A 19,838-nucleotide genomic window follows, 5' to 3' on the forward strand; every position below is an offset into this window, starting at 1 on the left:
CTTACCTTAAAGGTCTTTGATCCCTTTAATCTACTTTTCTTTATTTTTTTACCTTAAGAACTTATTGTTCTTCCCTTAGGCCTTCGGGCCCTCCCATTCCCTTGGAGTGTGTGTGTTTTCTGTAGGGACTTATAACAGTAAACAGCTAATTACTTAGTTTAAGTTTCTGTTTTTGGTTTATAGTGTAATCGGTGTGTTTGTGTTTGTGTGTGGTTACACTTGTTCCTTGATATGTCCAAGGATTCGAAGGTCTCAGGCTTCAAGAAGTGTGACTCGTGCTGTCAGAAAATGTCTCTGACAGACGGTCACACTTCTTGTGTGTACTGCCTGGGACCTTTACCTGCAGGACTCTTGTGCTGTATGCCATGGCTTCAGCCCTAGAGTCCTGCAGGAAAGAAAGAACAAGCTCATCTTAAGGGGCTTGCTTAAGCCTGAGGGTCCCCTACTGCTACTTCGGGTAAACCCTCTAAGGCTCCTAGGTCCTCGACTCCAGCTACTGAGTCGACGCCTAAGGCTTCGAAGCCTACTACGACATCGGCTCCGGCTGGAGCCGATGAGACTCGAACTGCTACTTCTGTGGTTCCCTCGGCTCCAGGTGGAGCCGAGGCATTGGAAATTTCTGAGTCGGCTCCGATCAGACCATCGGAACCGACATCTAGAAAGAGGTCCAGGTCACCGTCCCTTGGCTCCGTTCATTCGGCTCCAGCATCTCCCTTGCTGTCTGAACGGAGCCATAGATCTCACTCCTCTAGATCATCGAGGCTTTCGGATCATGACCTTCAGAGGGTAGTGAGTCGACTTCTTAAGTCCGAGGCACTGGCCCAAATGCTTCAGAGCCCGACTCATCAGTCGATGCTTAACCCTATCCCTCAAAATGTTCCTCCTCCGACTCCTTTGAGCTCGGAGCCGGGCGCTGAACCGAGACTGTGGTAGCGTCGGAACCGATACAATTGTCTTCGGTTCCGTCGTTGGCTCCGATTTCTTCCTTGGAAGAATCTCGGCGCCGGACTTCCCTCGTCGGCTCCGAGGGGGTGAGTGGCATCGGACCCTTGTCTGATCCCGCTCTCCCTCTCGGCGCTTCAGCGCTGGTGAGTTCGGCTCCGACATCGGCCTCGGAGCCATCGCTGTCGGTGCCGAGGGAGGTTTTCAGCTTTTCGCAGCGGGGACCTTTGGCTCTGCCTGACGGGGGTGCCTTCGAGGTCATGCGGAGTGTGTTGGAACCCGGTTCAACTCCACAGTCGGCTCCGTCCGTCCCTCCCTCTTCGGTGCCTCAGGTTATGTCTGCTCACTCCCTCATCCCAGACCGCAGAGAGCCAGCTCCTCAAGAATCCCCTGTGGGGATCTCATCCTCTTCCGTGGCCTCTCCTGAGTTGGCAGGGGAGCCCCCTAGGAAGAGAAAGTGCAAGAGGAAGCACATAGACTCACTTGAGTCTGTCACCTCTGACACGGATTTAGAGGATTCGAGGGTTCCCCGTTCCCCTTCTGAAGATGTCTCCTTTGCAGACATTCTAGAGATCCTGAAACAGAGGGGAAATTGGCCAGCCCTTAACCCTTCGGAGGATGAATCTGTGTATCTTGAGGCGTTTGGCCCTCGCCCTTCCACCTCCTGGGTGTCCCCCCCCTTTGACCCCCTCATGCAGGTGGTAGCTAAAAAGGCTTGGACGGCTCCTGACTCTGTGGACCCCACCCCAGGAGACCTTCAAAGTTTATCACAGCACCAGCAGATAAGCAATTTCTGACTAAGGGAGTTTCTGTGGATGCTATGGTGGTAGCTGCCGCCACTAAGAAGGAGCTAGCTGATCCTTCGGTGCCTGTCCATCCTCCTAACAAGGAATCTAGGTCTATGGACAGGTACGGGAAGCGGATGTTTTCGTCAGCGACCTTTGCTATGCGTTCGCTGAACTACCTCTGTCATTTCACTCGTCTTCAAAGAGACTTGATCAAGGAAGCGAGTGAGATGTTAAAGGATCCTACAGCTGCGGGTTTTCAGGATAAGATGAATGCTCAGCTGGCTACCCTAAATTCTATAGCTAACTCCTCCATGCGCCTCCTCTCATATGCGACTGATGGAGCGAGCATGAGCCGCAGGGACAGGTGTGGCCTTACGCCGGCATGCCTGGATGCGGCTATGCAATTTTGCGGACCCCTTTAAAACGTCTTTCACTAATTCCCCGTTTGATGGATCATCCCTCTTTGGTCCTCAAGTGAAAGAAACCTTGACGAGGTGCGAGACGGATGGCAAAACTCTTTCTGCCGTCGAAGTCCGTTTTTCTACTCCTTCTAGGCCTTACCCCAAAGGCCAGAAAAGTGGGAAAATGTGGTTCCGCAAACAATCTCAAGGGACTTTGCCTGACGCACAGAGTCGGTTCCCCTCCAGAGGCAGAGGAGGGAATAATAATGGTAGACGTCGCCCTAGGGGCAGGGGGGGTCCGCAGAACCAGGGCAATCGAGAAACCTTTTCCGATAAGCCCTTCCAGCATCCCTGAGGTGTTGCCCGACTGTCCACCTTCGGAGGCAGTCGGGGGAAGATTGTCACTGTACCCAGAAGCCTGGCGATCCCTAACTCAAGACAAGTGGGTACAGTCCATCATTTCCGAAGGCTATTGCATTCCGTTCTTTCGTATTCCAAATCAATCAAAAAAATCCCTTCCAGATGTTCCACCCGCTCAAAGGGATCAAGCAGCATTGGAAATTTCAAAGTTGCTTGCAAAAAGAGCCATTCAGCCAGTGCCAGCAGACCAGCAAGGATCCGGAATCTACTCCAAGTTCTTTTTGGTTCCAAAGAAAACAGGGGACTGGAGACCCATTTTGGATCTCAGTATCTTGAACAAGTCAGTCAAGAAAACAAGATTTCGGATGGTCACGCTACAATCCATCCTACCCCTATTGGGAAAGGAAAACTGGATGTGCTCTATAGAGCTCCAGGATGCGTACTATCATATAAAAATGAACAGACGCTCCAGGAGATTCCTCCGCTTCAAGCTGGGAACCAGTCACTTTCAATTCAGAGCCCTGCCCTTTGGACTCACCACTGCCCCGGTGTTCACCAAATGCAGGGCAGTGGTAGCTACTCACCTGAGACGTCAAGGATTCCAGGTGTTTCCATACTTAGACGACTGGCTCCTCACAGCTCCTACCAAGCATCTTCTTCTAATAGCCAGAGACTACACCTTTCGCATTTGTCAAAAGTTAGGTATCTCAATAAATTGCGAAAAGTCTGTTTTGTCGCCTTGTCATGCTATTACCTTCATAGGCGCAAATCTAGACACAGTCAACATGTCTGCGAGACTCACAGACCAAAGAATAGCAGACATACGCAAACTGGTCTCCCTTCTCTTCCACAGCAACAGAGTCAAAGTCAGATTAGTTCTGAAAGTACTAGGGATTATGGCGGCTGCTATCCCTCTACTTCTATTAGCCAGATTTCACATGAGAATCCTTCAATGGATGCTCTTCACACAATGGTCGTACCAACAACTTCCGATGTCCCACACCATTATGATTACGCAAGCATGCAAGAATCATCTTCTTTGGTGGATTTCTTCCCAACAGCTCTTCCTGGGAAGACCCTTTGTTCCTCCCCCTCCGGTTGCTACTCTGACAACGGACGCCTCCCTGATCAGGTGGGGGGGGCATTATCAGGGCAGAACAGTCCAGGGCATATGGCAACCAGACGAACGCCACTTGCATATAAATGTTCTAGAGATGAGAGCAGTGCTTTTAGTGTTGCAAGCCCTTCAAGACTCTCTTCCCTTGGGAACGATAGCAATCCAGACGGACAACATGTCTGTAGTGTGGTATATCAACAAACAAGGCGGAACCAGGTCCTATCCCCTATGTCGAGAAGCACTCAGACTGTGGCAATGGGCGATTTCTTCTCAGCAGTTTCTGATTGCAACGCACATCCCCGGGAAGTCCAATCTTATCGTGGACAAGTTGAGCAGAGCTATCCTCATGCCTCACGAGTGGTCTCTGAAAGATTCTATTTTGGAGAAAATTTTTCTCAAGTGGGGTCAGCCTTGCTGCGACCTTTTTGCTACTCCCCAAAACAGCAAGTGCAGAGATTATTTCACCCTATTCCCGTTACCAGGCCAGCCCAGCAGAGACGCTCTAGTCCAAGTTTGGCCCCGGGGACTTCTGTATGCATTTCCTCCCTTCCCACTAATCTCTCAAGTGATGCAGAAAGCTATCGCTCAGAGGGCCTCATTGATCTTCATTGCTCCTTACTGGCCTCGACAGGTTTGGTTCCCCTTTCTACATCAATTTCTGTTGGAGCAACCTTGGCATCTGGACCTAGTTCCAGATCTTTTGATCCATCAGTCGGGTCAGTTACATCGCTCCCTCCCCTCTCTGAACCTCACTGCTTGGTTCCTCCAGTTCCAACCTTAGCCAGGCTTCCTCAAATATCTCACTCTGTTCGAGATATTTTGATAGCTTCCCATAAATCTTTCACTCGAAAGATTTATCTGAGTAAATGGAAACGTTTCGCCTATTGGGCTCAAGGAAGGGACTTAGATCCTTTCACTGCTCCCATCCAAACAGTTCTGGATTTTCTAGCTGAACTTTTTCATGCAGGTTCATCTCCTTCTACTCTTAAAGTTCAATTGGCAGCTATATCTAACTTTCATGTGGGCATCTCAGATTCTGCCATCATGTCCCACAAGCTTTGCAAAGCATTCTTGAAGGGAGTTTTTCTCCTTAAGCCTCCGATAAGAACTCCTCCTCCTTCTTGGGACCTTAATTTAGTTCTCACATCTTTGATTCTTCCCCCTTTTGAACCTGCAGCTTCTTGTTCAATGAAATTGCTATCCTGGAAGACTCTCTTTCTGGTAGCCATTACTTCAGCTAGAAGGGTCTCAGAACTTCATGCACTCAGCAGTCGACCACCCTATCTGTTGTTTCATAAGGATAGGGTATCCTTACAGACCAATCCATCCTTCTTACCTAAAGTAGCCTCTTTGGCAAATCTAAATCAAGACATAGGCCTCCCTGTGTTTTTTCCTAACTTTTCTAACAGGTCTGAACAAAAATTGCATTGGCTAGATGTTCATCGTCAATTGAGATATTATTTGGACAGGACCAAACAGATCAGAAAAACTGAACAGTTGTTTGTTTCTTATGCAGAAGGTAGAGAGGGCCTTGCAGTTTCTAAGGTATCACTCTCCAGATGGCTAACATCCCTGATTTCCTTTGTGTATGAAATTAGACACCAAAACTTGCCTAACAAACCTAAGGCTCATTCGACTAGGGCTTTGGCTACCTCTTTAGCTTTCCAAGACAGGCTGCCTATTGATACCATTTGTGCAGCAGCTACATGGGCTACTCCTCACACTTTCATTTCTCATTATAAGTTGGATCTAGCTTCTAGACATAGAGCTAATTTTGGTTCCACTGTTCTCAAGAGTCTGTTCCGATAGGCCACCCGGGACAAGGTGCTAGGGATGCGGTCCCATCCAGCAAGAATGAAGGCGAGATAGACAACTTAACATATAGAAGTTATGTTCTTACCATAACGTTCCATGTTAGTTGTCATCTTCTCGCCTTCTTTCTTGCGTCCCACCCTCCTTCCCCCTAGCCTGGACAGACCTAGAGGAGTTTGATTGTGACCTCTTTCTTCCACCTCTATTGTATATATGTATATGCTATACTTTGCATATATTCCTTCATCAGTTTTCAGGTCACTTTCTTCCTTTCTTTTTATAGAGGTGGTTTTTCCCTTTTCCAGTAGTTCTGGATTTATTATTGGCTGGGCCTAGCTTACAAACGAGATCTGAGGTAATACACGCCTAGCATTGTGGGATATAAGGGGAGCCTCGAGCCGGTGGAACCAACTCTCGAGCTTTTAGAGTGGCTGAGTCGGAGCCGAGGTCGGCTCCGAACCCATCCAGCAAGAAAGAAGGCGAGAAGAAGACAACTAACATGGAACGTTATGGTAAGAACATAACTTCTATTTCTGTGACATCACTGGCACCACCCTCTCTTTCTTCCAGAAGTCTTTCAGATTTAGATATGGATCGCTTGGTGCAGAAGCTTTTGAGGACACCGGCTATATCAAAAATTTTGTCAGAACCAACCTGTTAGGCTTCAGATACAACTATACCAGTGCTCCCTAGTTCGATTCCTCCTCCGACCGCTACCATGGCTTCGGAGCCAGGATGTGTGACGCTGATAGTTGTGGATACCACGGTGCTGAGACCAACTTCGGTTTCTTCGGCTCCTGCCACTCAGACTACCTCGGTGCCGACTGAGGTGTCTAGGGGCCAACACTCTCTGCTCGGCTCTGGGGGGGGGGGGTGATACCCGGACCAAATTTTTATTGGTTCCGACTTTACCTCTCGAAGCTTCAGCGCGGATGAGTTTGGCTGCTACCTCAACCTCGGACCAATCTCTCATGACTCTGGGGGGGGGGGGGCTTTTGGTTCCTCTGAGCCGGAGTTCTACTTGGGTCATGAGAGAGGGGCCTTTGCAGTCATGAGGAGAACTTTGTCCCCACGGGCATCCAGTTTATCTGACCTTACCATTCCTTCCCCTAGGGCTTCGGTTCCAGCCTCTGCACAATCTAGCCCACAGCATAGAGATCCAGAGCCTCATGAGGCCCCACAGGGTGAACCCTTCTCTTTGGGAGCCTCCCCAGAAGCCCCATCTGAGGAGGTACCCTGAAGGAGATTATGTAAGAGGAAACACCTGGACTCCCCTGAGGAGTCATTGATATCAGACACGGACCTCAGTGAATCAGAGGGGTCCCCATGGTCGCTTTCTGAACATGTCATTTGCAGACATCTTGGAAGTCCTTAAGCAGAGAGGTGGGTGGAAGGTCACTAACCCTTCTGAAGAGGAGTCTGTGTACATGAAGGCTTTTGGTTCTCGACCTTCCACCTCTTGTGTTTCTCTGCCTTTTGATAACCTCATGGAATTGATTTGTCAAAAGGCATGGGAGTCTCCTGATACAGTGGAACCTGTCCGTTGGAGGCCTAATAAATTTATTACTGCACCAGAGGACAAAAATTTCTTGACTAAAGGAGTGCCTGTAGATGCTATGGTGGTGGAGGCAGCCACCAGAAAGGAGTTATCTGAGACATCCATATCTTTCCATCCACCCAGTAAAGAGTCGTGTATGATGGACAGGTACGGGAAGCGCATGTTCTCATCAGCGACCTTTACACTGCGGTCCCTGAATTACCTAACTCACTTTACAAGATTACAGGGAGATCTCCTAAAGGAGCTCGGAGATACTCTCCTGGGTAATGCAGCTGTGGGAGTCTCGGATAAGGTAACTTCCCAGCTCTCCACCCTAAACTCAATAGTCAACTCTTCCATGAGGCTTATCTCGTATGCAGCCGATGGAGCAAGCAGATCAGCGAGACTGGAATTGCCCTTAGGAGACATTCCTGGATGCGCTTGTATTAATTTGTGGAACATTTCAAGTCATCCTTCATCAACACCCCCTTTGATGGCTCGACGCTTTTTGGGCCCAAAGTTAAAGAAACACTGACCAGGTGTGAGCAGTAAGGGAAGACTCTCTCTGCCATTGGAGTCCGTTTTTCTTCTCCTTCATGACCCTATTCTAAGGCTCAAAAGGGTGGAAAAAAGTGGTTTTGTAAATCCCAGAGACCCTTTCAAGACACAAGTGGTGACCCCCCCTTCAGGAGCAGAGGAGGGTGAAATAATGGAAGTCGCTGGCCATGTGGCAGAGGGGGTCCGCAAAATCAGAGCAATCAGGAATCTTTCTTTGGCAAGCCCTTCCAGTGTTCCTGAAAGGACGCCTGACTGTCCCACTCTGGAGGCAGTTGGGGGGGGGTGCTTGTCTTTGTACCCAGATGCTTGGCTAAAAATAACAGAAGACAACTTGGTACAAAGGATCATATCCAGAGGTTACTCTGTTCCCTTTTCCAGCCCTCCCCCAACCATAAGAAGAATTCTGGACATTCCACCCAGTCACAGAAGTCAGGCAACAACCGAAATTCAAAAGTTGCTAGACAAAAGAGCCATCCAACCAGTCCCCACAGACCAGATAGGATCCAGGACTTACTCAAGATTCTTTTTAGTTCCAAAGAAAACAGGGGACTGGAGACCAATATCTCAGCACGTTAATCAAATCAGTGAAAAAGACAAGGTTCTGGATGGTCATGCTACAGTCAGTTCTTCCCTTTCTGGGAAAAGACAATTGGATGTGCTCCATATGCCTCCAGAATGCATACTACCACATAAAAATGAACAGGCCATCCAGGAGTAACTTGTGCTTCTGGCTGGGAGCCAGTCACTAACAATTTTGGGCACTGCCCTTTGGGCTCACTACAGCCCTCAGAGTGTTCACCAAATGCATGGCAGTGGTTATGGCTCATCTGAGACATGCAGGATTCTGGGTGTTTCTGTACTTAGACGACCGGCTTCATACCACCACCACCAAGCATCTACTACTACAAGCAAGAGACAGCACTTTGGCCCTGTGTACTCAACTAGGGATCACAATCAATTACAAAAAATCTGCCTTATTGCCGTCTCAGCATATTGCCTTTATAGGCGCAGAGCTAAACTCTGTTACAATGATGGTAACTCTTCCACAAGAATGGATACAAACCCTTCAGACACAAATCCAAAATCTGCTTTCGAGAACGAGAGTCCAGGCAAGAACTGTTCTCAAAGTTCTAGGGACAATGGCAGCAACAGTCACCGTACTCCCCCAGCTCGGATGCATATGAGAATTCTCCAGTGGCTTCTTTTTACCCAGTGGTCCATGCAGGAACTACCAATGTTATACCAGATAATTCTGACAGACTCTTGCAAAAGAGACCTAACCTGGTGGCTAAATTCAGATCAAGTCACCATAGGTCGTCCTTTCACTCTACCTCCCCCATTAGCCACAGTGACCACAGACGCTTCCCAGATGGGGGGGGGTATTATCGGGGAAAGACAGCCCAAGGCACTTGGCAAGATCACGAGGTTCACCTGCACATCAATGTACTGGAGATAAGAGCAGTGCTATTGGCATTGCAACCATTTCAGTACTCTCTTCCTCTAGGAACAGTTGCAATCCAGGTGTACAACATGTCATTCATATGGTACATCAACAGACAAGAAGGAACCAAGTCTTACCCCCCTTTGTCGAGAGGCCCTCAGAGTATGGCAATGGGCGACTTCATCCCAGCACTTTCTAATAGCAATGCGCATCCTGGGGAAATCCAACGTGATTGCAGAAAAACTCAGCAGGGCAATTCTAATGCCTCATGAGCGGTCCCTGAAGCAAGAAGTGGCAGAAATGATTTTTCGCAAATGGGGCCAGCCTTGCTGCAATCTCTTTGCCACGTCCACAAACACAAAATGCAGCAACTACTTTGCCCTTGTCCCCCCATCGGGGGAATCATTGAGGAATGCACTTGTACATGATTGGCCCCTGGGTCTCCTTTATGCTTTTCCCCCTTTTCCATTGATACCTAAGGTACTTCAGAATGCCAGTTCGCTGGGAGGGACATTAATCCTGATAACACCATACTGGCCTCGTCAAGTTTGGTTTCCCTTCCTACAGCCTCATCTACAGAAAAAGCCTTGGATTCTGGACCCAGTACCAGATCTCCTGACACATTCTTCAGGGGCTTTTCATCCTTCTCTTTCCACTCTCAAGCTGACAGCTTGGCTACTTCGATTCCCAAAATAGCCAGTCACAAAATTTTTAATCTGCAGTTCAACATATTCTGATTTCTTCTCACAAATCATCTACCAGGAAATTGTACCTCAGTAAATAGAAGAAATTTTCTACCTGGGCTTCACAAAATCATATTGATCCATATTCAGTGCCCATATCATCTATACTAGAATTTTTTACTAAACGTTTTAATGAAGGATCTGTGTCAGCTACTATTAGAGTTTAATTAGAAGCTATCTGAAATTTTCATATTGGCAATGGAGATTCAAGTATAATGTCTCACAGGCTGGTTAAAACCTTCCTAAGAGGCACAAATCTATTAAGCCCTTATATCAGACCGCAATTACCACCATGGAATCTTAACTTCCTTTTGTCCAAAATAATTCTTCCCCACTTTGAACCTGCATCATCATGTGACTTGAAATTTCTAACCTGGAAATCTGCTTTTCTAGTGGCTATCACATCAGCCAGAAGAGTATCTAAATTGCAAGCCGTGTCCATTAAACCTCCATACATGCTGTTTCACAATGATAGAGTGTCACTCCAGACAAATCCATCCTTTTTACCCAAAGTATGCTCAGAATCTAACCTCAATCAATCTGTTGACGTGCCAGTATTCTTCCCCAAGTATGGCAATAAGGCAGAATACATGCTACATCAGTTGGACGTTCATAGACAGCTGCGTTTCTGCCTGCATAGAACAAAAGACTTTAGAAAATCTGATCAACTTTTTGTATCCTACTCATAAAATAAAAAAGGTCTTTCAGTAGCAAAAACTACTTTATCAAACTGGCTGTCTCATTGTATTTTGTTTGTATATAATTCAGCAAATAAAGAACTGCCACAAGGGATTAAAGCTCATTCAACAAGGGCAGTATCTATTTCCTTTACTTTCTGTGCTAGGCTTACCATAGATACTATTTGTACAGCAGCTACATAGGCTAAGCCTCATATCTTTATCACTCATTACAAAGTAGACATGGCCTCCAGGGACAGGTTCTCTTTTGGTTCCAGTCCTCTGAAGAATATACTCCCTTGAGCCACCCAAGAAGAAAGGTGCTAGGGACGCTGTCCCATCAGTCAAGAATCAAGGCGAGATAGGACAACTTCACATAAAGAAGTTATGTACCTACCATAATGTTCCATGTGAGTTGCCCATCTCACCCTTCATTCTTATGTCCCACCCACCTAACCCCCTTCCTTGATTTCTGGGAGAACTAGAGGTGTTTTTTTTTCCTTTTGGCTATTGGTCTTGACCCTATTCTAAGTTTGGTAAAGGTGCATACTTGGTTTAGATATCTATTTCTTTTTATATAAAAATACAATATCAGCAAACAAGATCTGGGGAATACCCTACAACATCATGGGATAGGGATGGAGCCACGATATAGCTGGAGACCTCGAGCTGTAAAAAGAATGCCGAGTCAGAAATGAGGATCGGTTCCAAACCCATCAGTCAAGAATGAAGGGCACTCACATGGAACTTTATGGTAGGTACATAACTTCTTTTTTTCCTAGTGTTGCAGTTTTCCTTTTTTTAAGGTTGCTTTTGCACATGTATCAAGACCAAATGACATTCTGATATCATCTGAAAAAGTTTTGACAACCTGCAGCTGTGCTTTCAGTTCCTTATTTGATGAGCTATACAGTTTTAAATCATCGACAAAGATAAGATGAGAAATCATTAGACTTTGTTGTTTTCTAGGAGCCAATTCTAGCCATGGCCTAAGCTGTTAAGTAAACAGCTTAATGGATTAATGGCAAGGCAGAATAGCAACAGTGACCCTGGAGTGTCACCCTGGAATATCCCCCTTTGAATTTTTATCCCTGGGATAATAACCTGTCCTTTATTATAGCTTAAGTGCAAATTGGTCTGCCATTGTTTCATGGTTACTGTAATGAAGTCAATTAGTGTAGGGTGTATCTTATACATTTTTAAGCACTCTTTTATCCATAAATGTGGGATACTATCAGATGCTTTTTTTTGTAGTCAATTCATGCCATATCTAGATTCTTCCCCTTTTTACAGTTCTCCACTATAACTTTATTTAACAACAAATGATCCTTTGTCCCATATGACTTTCTTTTACTGCCCTTTTGTTCTACTGCCATAATTGAGTTTTCTTCTAAATGAAGATAAAAAATGAAAACGAAAAATAAAAAAATGTACAGCTCCCAAGCAGTCGAGAATGTAGGATGACGAAAGGCATTGAAATAGTGTAAGTGTTGAATCCAAATAATGCCAAACAGCTACAATGATAAATGCTGAAAAAACACTGGCTCCAATTTGTAGCAAGCAATTTAATGAAAAACACAGATGAATCAACTGGTAAGCGTTTTCGTCCCACCAATACAGAACTTCATCAGACAAATAACATATAAAGTTCAGCAATATTTAACTGGTTCAAACATAGTCACATGAATAGAAATTCTTAAAACCACGCCCCCTTAAAAACATGTAAAGGCAAAATACTCATATGGTACAATATAATAGTATGGTAAAAATAAACATGTATAATCTAAAAATATGAATATAAATATAAATATAAATATATATATATATATATATATATATATATATATATATAATATAATAATATAATAATATCCATAGTTATCTAAGCAAGACTTTTAATCTCAGTAATGAACTAATTGAGATGCTTTCATTAAGTCCTGGCCAATTGGCAGCATCTAACAATAGCTGTCAATATAATTCTCTTTTCTCTAATAACATAGACCAAGCACCTCCTCTTATTTCAATAGAAATATGATCAATGACAAAAAATGTAAAGGAGTGTGTCTCATTCTCAACCAAGTACTTATAAAGTGCATTTGTTTCCTTCTGTTTCCTTATTTCATACAAATTTTCATATATACGATTCTTTAGTTTCCTATCGGTTTTACCAATATAGAAACTTTTACGTTCGCACATAGCATAATAAATAACCCTGTCAGAATTACAGTTATATTTACTCCTCAATTTAACCATAAATTTATTAATTTCATAAATATATCCTTCTTTAATATATTCACAAAAATGACAAGACCCACATTTTCCCATATGGGCACCGTCAGATTTAACCGTTATAGGGATCCTTTCAAAATAGTTTTTTAAGTTCATAGCCCTCCTAAAAACCATTGTGGTTCCTCACCAACATATTGTCTCAAACCCTTATCCTGTTTTAAGATAGTCCAATTTTTATTTAAAATATTTCTAAGTTCAAAACTATCAACAGTGTAAGTAGTAACAAAAGATATGTTATTTATTCATTTGCATGTACCTCTCAACCTGTTAATGCAGGAAATCTGGACAAGGCCAAATATACTGGGGGAACATATAAACAGTACTAAAATTGTTATATAAACTGAGACAGTTGCTAGAATAACAGGTCTTGCTTTAGCATGCATTTTTCTGAAGGTTATGAAGTCTGAAACTCAGTGTCTGTCATTATTTAGTGACTTAATTTCTAAATTATTTGCCAGAAAACCACACATTTTATGAGGAACAAACCAAAAATAAGAAGCAAAAATCTATTCATTCTGTGAAAATCTGGACAGCTGAGAGGTATAGTTCAGCCGGGGCTGTCTTTGAGTTTGCTGCCCTTTCCCCTCACAAAATCATGGCCGAATGGAGCCTCCCCCCTGCAGCCATTCCAATGAACCATTACTTGGCTATTTCACCCCATTTACCATAAACACTAATGTGCATACTGCTTTACTTCCATGATGATTTGGACTTCATTTGAAAGTTTTATTTTGCATTTTACAGCACAAACACTAAAACATCTGCTAAACAACGGATGCAATCTCACAATGAAAACAGACTTAGCATTAAAACTTCTCTGCTCTTGAAACTCACATTCAAAGAAAATACATTTTGCCAGTGGCAGATAAAGATTAACTTTGGGCTGTTTTCAAATCATAGGACCCTTGCACACGAAACATACACGTGCTCTTTGATACACCTTCCTGACTGTATTAAATTATATTCCTTGTACAATATAGTACAGTTGTTAGAGGGCGTTTTAAATTTGTTGTTTTGAACATTTTTCCAGTAAACAATGAAACAAAATGCATGCACCAATAATGACAAAACTGCCCAATTCAGAACATTTTTATCATAAAAGTCTACTCAAACTTCTACAGTCCACCAGTATCAGTAAATATGTACAATCTCTGAAGAAGTAAAAGTCATCTAAATAATTCCACATTAAAGAAATCTGTAACTAATGAAGAGGTTGCTGCTAGCAAACAACTTTAAATTTCATTGTTTCATCTACAAATAAAGTGCCTGTTGCCCTTGAGGAATAAATTGCTTATGTTGCATTAAAAAATGACAAGCTAGTAATATTGCACTAGGGAATGGATGGCAAACTGATAACAGTTTCATATAGTTACTAGGTATCTTCACCAAAAAGGACTGCAACATCCACCCCCTTTACAATACAGTACAGTATCAGCAATGCATCTACTTACTGTGGGAGTAGAACCCACAGCCTTCTGCATCAAAAGCATGTACACTACCTGTTATGCTGTTAACAATGCAAGCCAGCTCGGTATAAGCAGCACTAAACTTTTGTTCCCCTGCAGCTCTTAGCTTCTTGTAAAATCTATTTGACACTCAGCTGTATCTCTGAACTTTGCAGCACAAGAAATCTGGAAAAAGCCAAAATTGGGGGGGGGGGGGGCAAAAGACCAAAAAACAGGGACACATTTTAAACATTGCTTATATAATGTTTGGAAGTTGCTAGGATAAAATGCTGTGTTACCACCATACATTTCACTGCCAAGTATTGAATGCAGGACCCTGTGCAAAATAGTCAGAGCAACATACAACTATGCCAAATCATCTGTTTTATGAAAGAGAGGAAGACTGAAACTTAAATGGCTACCATTTGGTGAATTCAGTTATCACCATAGCTGTCAACATCTTAGCACAAAACACCTGAACAAAACCAATAATGGGGAAATACAGCCCCCAAACATATTCAGTGAATTCAGTTCTCACCATAGCTCTCAACCTTGGCATAAAAAACCTGGACGAAGCCAATAATGTGGGAATACAGTCCCAAAAATAGGGACAAATTTCAGATATCCATCTTATAAACTTAGAAAATTGCTATAATAATAGGTTTTGCATTACCATGTACTTTCTGAAGAATATGAAGTCTGAAATTCAAATGTTTGTCATTTTTATTTATTTAACATTAGTTAACCAGGAAAGTCTGACTTGGAACAAAAGCCAGTTTTCAGCAGAAACACTCCAGACATGTCTTTGTAAGATGGGAGGACAGCAGAGCAAACCCACAGAGGACATGCAGACTCCACACAGAAGGCACCCCAGCCAAAAATCAAACCAGACAACCTGTAGCTGTCAGGCAACAATGCCACCACTGCAACACTATGCTACCACTGCACTACTGACTGTTTTAAGAAACAAAAATAAAGAAACCACAGATTTTATGAGGAACAGAACAAATATGAGGCAAAAATCTGCAATTTTTTATAAATGGTGGTGGGTAGGGAATTCAGGCTCTTGCCACTTGGCCCCAAGGTACAGGGTTCAAGCCTTATTCTCTACCCACCACCATGTAGCAACTGGGGCATTTTTCACACACACACACACACACACACACACACACACACACACACACACACACACACACACTACCTATGCCAAAGCTGCTGTAAAGCAAAGTTCTTTTCATGCCATTTCGAGTAAAGCCTGCATTAAATCCGCAGAGTAATTCCTGTCCTTCCTTCCCACGAGAGCACCTAGTCCTTCCTGCCTGCGGATGTTGCAGTCCGATCCCATTCCAGTCTATGCAGTTGTAACTGCATAGACTGCTAGGAAGATTTGGAGTTGAATGTTGTCTTCATACTCCAGACTGCTGGTGGAGACCGTCTGGATTCTGTGCGCATGCTGCACTGGTTCACCAGCAGTCTGAATGCTGCGCATGCGCGATGTTCCGGAACTCGTGTTTTTTATTTTCTCTTTTATTTTTATTTATTTCATTTTCTTTTTTATTTTATTTAACTTTTTTACAGCTGGGGGGCTGCACAGCTGGGAGGGCTGCAGTCCTGCAGTCCAATAGCACAGGCCACCCCTGGGAAAATGTCTTATGTCACTAGAGGGCGTGGAAAAGAGCAAGTCCAATTTTTTGTTCAAATTGTGAACAATGTTCGCTAAATCCATCACTGCTTGCTGTAAAATAATAAAATCAGAGCCCTTGGACGAGAGCTCTATAGAGGTATCCAAACAAGTCTCTTCTGCCATCACAAACCAAGATAAAAAACAAAAATGAAAAATACAAAAATGTACAGCTCCCAAGCAGTCGAGAATGTAGGATGACCAAAGGCACTGAAATAGTGCAAGTGTTGAATCCAAATAATGCCAAACAGCTACAATGATAAATGCTGAAAAAACACTGGATCCAAGTTTTAGCAAGCAATTTAATGAAAAACACAGATGAATCAACTGGTAAGCGCTTTTGTCCCACCAGTACAGAACTTCATCTGACAAATAACATATAAAGTTCAGCAATATTTAACTGGTTCAAACCTAGTCACATGAACAGAAATTCTTAAAACCACGCCCACTTAAAAACATGTAAAGGCAAAATACTCATATGGTACAATATAATAGTATGGTAAAAATAAACATGTATAATCTAAAAATATAAATATATGTATGTATATATATGGTTCCCATTCAGAAGCCTGAAACATCATAAGCCTGAAAATCAAAATCCTGAAACCAAAAGCCTGAAAATTCAGAATCCTGAAAACTCAAAATCCTGAAAGCCCAAAATCCTGAAAGACCAAAATCCTGAAACTCAAAATCCTGAAAACACAAATAATGCTAATATGTCACTATAAAGACACTAATATCTACCAACTGACCCTGACCCTAACCCTAACCCTAAGGTCCGTCACTATCGCACACTCACCTGACCCGTGCCCTAAACCTAACTCACTTAAACCACCCCTAACCCCAATATTTGTCACTATTGAATACATGCCTAACCTGCGCCCTAACCCTAACTCACTTAAACCGCCCCTAACCCTAAAATAAAACCAACCGCACACTTACCTGACCCCAACGCATGACCTAACACCACAGGGCTAACAATAGCAAAGCCACAATGACATCAGTATGTCTATTTTGTGTTTTCAGGATTTTGAGTTTCAGGATTTTGGTCTTTCAGGATTTTGGGCTTTCAGGATTTTGAGTTTTCAGGATTCTGAATTTTCAGGCTTTTGGTTTCAGGATTTTGATTTTCAGGCTTATGATGTTTCAGGCTTCTGAATGGGAACCATATATATATATATATATATATATATATATAAATAAATATAATAATATCCATAGTTATCTAAGCAAGGCTTTTAAACTCAATAATGAACTAAGTGAGATGCTTTCATTAAGTCCTGGCCAATTGGCAGCATCTAACAATAGCTGCCAATATAATTATCTTTTCTCTAATAACATAGACCAAGCACCTCCTCTTATTTCAATAGAAATATGATCAATGACAAAAAATTTAAAGGAGTGTGTCTCATTCTCAACCAAGTGCTTATAAAGTGCATTTGTTTCCTTATTTCATACAAATGTTCATATATACAATTCCACAGTTTCCTATCAGTTTTACCAATATAGAAACTTTTACATTGTTCGCACATTGCACAATAAATAACCCTCTCAGAATTACAATTATATTTACTCTTCAATTTAACCATAAATGTATTAATTTCATAAATATATCCTTCTTTAATATATTTACAAAAATTACAAGACCCACATTTTACCATACAGACACCGTCAGATTTAACCATTATAGGGGTCCTTTGAAAATAGTTTTTTAAGTTCATACCCCTCCTAAAAACCATTGTGGGTCCCTCACCAACATATTGTCTCAAACCCTTATCCTGTTTTAAGATAGTCCAATTTTTATTTAAAATATTTCTAAGTTCAAAACTATCAACAGTGTAAGTAGTAACAAAAGATATGTTATAATTTCTATTAGTAATAACCTGTTGAGTATTATTAAAACTGAACCTGGTGTCCGGCTGTATTGGACATTCAGCTAACAATGGAATATAAAAATTCCTTTCTCTCTTATTATCTACTTCTAAAACTATCTCAGTAACAAATCTTACAGGATATCCTCTTTTTACAAACATATTTATCAGAATGTCACACTCAGTGAGGAAATCTTCAAAATTGGATATAATTCGTGCTGCACGACCGAGCTGGTCCTTCACAATGGCTTTCTTTTGCTTGAGTGGTGACTACTAGTGTAATGTAATAAAGAGTTGCAATATGTCTCCTTCCTATAAATTCTGAATCAAAAGTTAGGTACTGCATCTGTGTCTGGGGTTTGTCAGTTAGAGGCTTTTCTTAAATTTGTGTCAATCTCTCTCTGGCTGTTATTTCATCCCGTTTCATATCCTGTACCTTTAAACCTCTTATTCTTTCTTTTAATTTTTCTATTAATTTAGCATCTTTGTTATGTTCCACAAGATCTTCATAGATACTTCTCTAAAATGTATCTACTTCCTCTTTGTTGGCAGTCTTTCAATTCCTTTTACCTTATTTCCCCAATTGTCTATAAAACTTTTTTGGGTCATCAATAAATTGCTTATTTTGTACTTTTCCCTTATATTTATCTGCGTATCTTCTAAGTTTTTCTGCCTGTGCTGAAATTTTTAGTTTGTTATTTGCGATAGTGCATGACAGATCCTGGTCTGTTCTAATACTGTGCATTCCTTTAATCACATCTATCTTTCTTAGTATTTTTGTTGATCTATTCCCTCTTCTATAATTTTCTAACAGTGACACTTCTTGTCTTAATTGCTTTATAGTTTTCTCTATTCGATACTTCCATGATGGTATTCAATTTCTTAATCACATCTATCTTTCTTAGTATTTTTGTTGCTCTATTCCCTCTTCTATAATTTTCTAACAGTGACACTTCTTGTCTTAATTGCTTTATAGTTTTCTCTATTCAATACTTCCATGATGGTATTCAGTTTCTCCCCTTCCTTTCCCTCACTACCCTGTGATCTTGTGGTAGAACTTTATCAGTTATTAATTTAGCAGCACAGTAGTATATCCTGTTTACTTCTATTATATCACATGGATCTCTGTTGGCAGTCTTAATTACTGCATTTGTTTTATCAGATTTCTTACTTTTTGGGTTTTATTGACCTTCTACAGTCTATTTCTCTCATTGATCTTAATTTATCTATCCATGTCCATTAAATCAAGCAACTCTTCTCTTAGCTCATTTTCTTCCAAACTGAGGGCACATCCCTTGTTTTCCCTTTCCTGCGGGCATTCTATAGAAAGTTCTATAGCATCTTCCTGTAGCACATTCTCTTCAGTATCATCCTGTGTCATCTGTTGGTCTGTCACATGGGAACTAACTGGCCTTTCACTCCTCAATATTGACTGCATCAGAGTTTCCACAGTTTCCTGTCGCCTTCCTTGCTGTCTAGCTTCAAGTGAACATTTATCCTGGTTTCCTGCTGAAGGCTCCAAAATATCTTGATATGGCGCCTGACCAATTGCTTCCTCTTCCACTGGTTTCCCCTTAATTTGGATATCCATTGCTCTATCCTGTTGTGGTGCTTTCTGCATTCAATTTTCTACACTGAATCCTTCTGTTTGCAGCTGCTCCATAACCTCAATTTCTATTTCTTTGACTTCTCCATTACTGATCTCTTTTTCTACTTTTCCTCTTAGTCTTCGTATTTTTTGTATTGTAAAGTTTTCCATATCCGGATGGCCTGCATTTCTCTTCAAATATCTTTGGTGCTGCTCTTTTTGTATTGGTTAGTTTTGCTTTCTCCTTTGCATAAATATTACATCACATTAAATTTATTTTCCTTTCCCATGTCCATACTTTTTCTTCACATGTCTCCTTATTTTCTTGCTTTTCCTTATTTTGGGGACTCACTTCATCATTCTGTGATGTAGTCTGTGTTAGACCTTCTACATTAAATCCTTCACTTCACAGGCACTCCATAACTTCAGCTTCTATTTCTTTAACGTCTGCTTTACTAATCTTCTTTTCCACATTAGATCTTTGTGATATTAATTGTTTATTGTGAAATTTTTCATATCTGGATGCCTTTGCCTGGATTTCTCCTCAAATATCTTTGACACTGCCTTCTCTATATTAGTTAACTTGGC

Source organism: Protopterus annectens, chromosome 1.part1, assembly GCF_019279795.1.
Source record: "Protopterus annectens isolate FY-2018-M chromosome 1.part1, PAN1.0, whole genome shotgun sequence".
In the NCBI taxonomy this organism is placed as follows: domain Eukaryota; kingdom Metazoa; phylum Chordata; order Ceratodontiformes; family Protopteridae; genus Protopterus; species Protopterus annectens.